Below are 3,482 nucleotides of genomic sequence, written 5' to 3' on the forward strand. Positions count from 1 at the left end.
AGTTGTGGAATATTTCTGCTCCACCTTACTCTTAGTGGCTCCCAGCATTTAAAGGTTTGTCAAGACCTCAATGTTCTAAAGCGGAGGATCTCAGTCAGCATCTAGATGGAGGCTGATTGGAAGGTGGACCATCAGGGAATAACTTCAAATATGAAAGTATACCGCTGATAGCTTACAGTGAATGATGTCAGATTCATGATCTCCGAAGAAGATTTAACTTCGGGACCAGGGACCAGGCTTGATCATTCAAGAGCTTTTGTATAGCAGAATTTTATTAAAATATAACAAGGGACAGAGAAAGCTCCTGACATAAACATCAGAAGGGGGACGGAGAGCGTGGCCCCTGCTAGTCTTTAGCTGGATGTTTTATGTCTGTTAGAAAGCTATTAATCAGATAAGAGAGACACCTGAAGACCGAGGGAGTTTCACCAGGCCCCTTTCCCACAATATGCATTTTTGAGATAGGGTGGCAGGAGATGTGTCATCCCTCAGCCATAAAGCAATTCTGGTTTGTTAAGCAATTATCAGCCAAAAGTTAAGTCTTAGGTGGAACCGTTTTGAAGAAAGGCAAATTGCAAAGCAAATACATGGTTTAATTAACGTAGCTTAAGAAAAACATTTCCATAAGAAAAACACATTGGTTAGCTCAAGGTTTGAGAAAAGTTAAGTTCAGGTAGAACAAGGTGTCGTCATGACAACAGAGAATTTTAAGAGAAAAATGTCTGACACTTGCAGCCTATTTCCTCCGTTTGGAGACCCCTGACCTTCCTGCTTGTTACCCTCTCATCTGCTTCAGGAGAAGACTGGGAGATGCGAGTTTCTGTCTGTTCCTTTCACATTTAGCCCTAAGTGGGAGGAGAGGGGGAAGTGCGGGGCACAGGCAGCCAGTTAGGAGCTGTTGCTTAGTTTGCTACTGTCCTGTTGGACCCAGGAACGCAAGCCCTGGAGGGGGCCTGGGCTACACGATAAGCGTGTGACCTCTGGCAGCAGCCACAAAACCTGGGTGGCCACACAGGTGCACAAGCTCCTTTCACAGAGACACGTGTGACCTGAGGTGGGACAGAGGGAGAGCATGATGACAGCCCCTTTTGGCTTCTCAGGTGTTTGGTGAGGATTGCAATTGGCCCCTAGATATGTGTTAGAAGTCTTAGCTTTTAAGATAAGGAAATAGGCTTCTTTCAGGGACAAGCTGGAGGTTTCAGTCTGTGTCTCTGTGCTGTTCCCTGGAGAGACAGCCACAGTGAGTCTGGGTGAGCCTGTTAAGAACTGTTTCTCAGTTCTTTGTAGCCTCATGGATTTCATGGACACAAGCTTCATTGGCTTTCAGAGCTCTATGTTTTGGAGGGTCATGTTTCAGGTGTTAAGTCTTCAAAGTTAGGGTCCCAGGTGTGGGACACTTTGTTCCTCCAGGAGAAACCGACGGTGGTTACTTCCCACCTGCTTCTATATTGTGGCTCCAAGGGTGGGTTTCATATAGAGATTTTGTCTCTGCCTCTTCTAATGATTTATTTATTTTTTTATCTTCTAATGATTTTAGTTGGGTCTTGTCCTATTCACCTTGTGTATAGGATTTACCCAGCTAGTTTCCACATTTCTTTTCGAAGAAGTTGTTCTGTGTAAAACTGTAGATTCATTGTATCCATGGGAGGAGAGGAGATATGGATCCAGTATGTCATGAGTGAACAGGAACCTTCTACCCTTTTGAACAGCTTCCTCTCTCCTTTTCTCTCTCTTTGCCATTCTTGTTGCTTTGTGTCTCTGTCTGTCCCTCTTTTCCTCATTCTCTAGTTCTTGTGCTATTCAAGTCTTTTTTCTTTTTGTACTTTTTATTTTGAAATAATTACAGATCGACGGGAAAGTCCAAAGTTAGTAGAGAGAAGTCTTGAAAATTTGATCTATTTTCTCCCAGTGATTTTATGTTATATAACTATGCTGTGCTGTGCTTAGTTGCTCAGTCGTGTCTGACTCTTTGCAACCCCATGGACTGTAGCCTACCAGGCACCTCTGTCCATGGGGATTCTCCAGGCAAGAATACTGGAGTGGTTGCCATGCCCTCTTCCAAGGAATCTTCCCAACCCAGTGACCAAACTGAGGTCTCCTGCACTGCAGGCAGATTGTTTACCCTCTGCACCACCAGGGAAGCCCAAGATTACTGGAGTGGGTAGCCTGTCCCTTCTCCAGGGGATCTTCCCGACTCAGGCATCTAATGGAGTCTCCTGCTTGCAGGTGGATTCTTTACAGCTGAGCTACCAGGGAAGCCCATTATACAACTCTAATACAATTTAAAAACAAGGAAACTGACATATGTGCATTGTGTGTGTTTAGGTCTATATAAATTTTTCCCCGTGTAGATTCCTGAGGCTACCATCGCAATCAAGATATGGATTTATCCCATCACCACACACATCTTCTTTGTGATAACCCTTTAGGGTATAGTCACAGCTAGTCCCTCCCTTCCCCTGAAAGTGAAAGTCATTCAGTTACATCTAATTCTTTAGCCTCCCTGCACTATACAGTCCATGGAGTTCTCTAGGCTGGAATACTGTAGTGGGTAGCCTTTCTCTTCTCCAAGGAATCTTCCCAACCCAGGAATCAAACCCGGGTCCTCTACATTGCAGATGGATTCTTTACCAACTGAGCTATCAGTGAAGCAGCCCTCTCCCCTGAACCCTCTGTAAAACCATCCCTAACTTCTGGGCAGTACTAATTTGGTCTCTGTCTCTATTATTTTTTTATTTCATGGGTGTTATATAGATGGGATCATATTTAACCTATTAGCACAGACTTATTTTCATTCAACATAATACCCTTGAGATTCATCCAAGATGTGGTGTGTATCAATAGTGTATTCTTTTTTATTGCCAAGTAGTATTCCATGGTATGTATGTACCAGTATTTGTTTAGAATATTTTAGTTGTTTTCAGCTTTTTGCTGTTACAGATAAAGCTGTTATGAATACTTGTGCACAGGATTTTGTGTGGAATAAATTTTTGTTTCTCTGCCATAAATGCCCAAGAGCATGATTACTGGGCATATGGCAAGTGGATATTCAGTTTTTAAAGAAACAGCCAAGCTCTTTTATCAAGTAGCTGCACCATTTTATTTTCTCATTAGTAATGTATGAGTGATTCAACTTTTCCACAATCTCACCAACATTTGGTTTTGTTCCTATATTTTTGATTTTTGTTGTTCTAGTAGGTAGGTGGTGATATGTCTTCATGGTTTTAGTCTGCATTTTGCTGATGATTAGTGATGCTAAACATGTTTTCATGTTTCATCAAGACATCTTTAACATCTGTATATTTACACTGGTGAGTTATTTGCTCAAATGTTTTTTAACTGAGTTATTTTCTTATTGTAGAGTTTTGAGAGTTCTTTGTATATTCAAGATATGAGTGTTTTCTATGAGAAGCAGTTTGAAAATATTTTCTTCCAGTGTGTAGCTTATCTAATTATCCTCTTAACTGGGTCTTTAATAATGA

This window comes from Bison bison, unplaced genomic scaffold, assembly GCF_000754665.1.
Source record: "Bison bison bison isolate TAMUID 2011002044 unplaced genomic scaffold, Bison_UMD1.0 scf7180017864379, whole genome shotgun sequence".
In the NCBI taxonomy this organism is placed as follows: domain Eukaryota; kingdom Metazoa; phylum Chordata; class Mammalia; order Artiodactyla; family Bovidae; genus Bison; species Bison bison.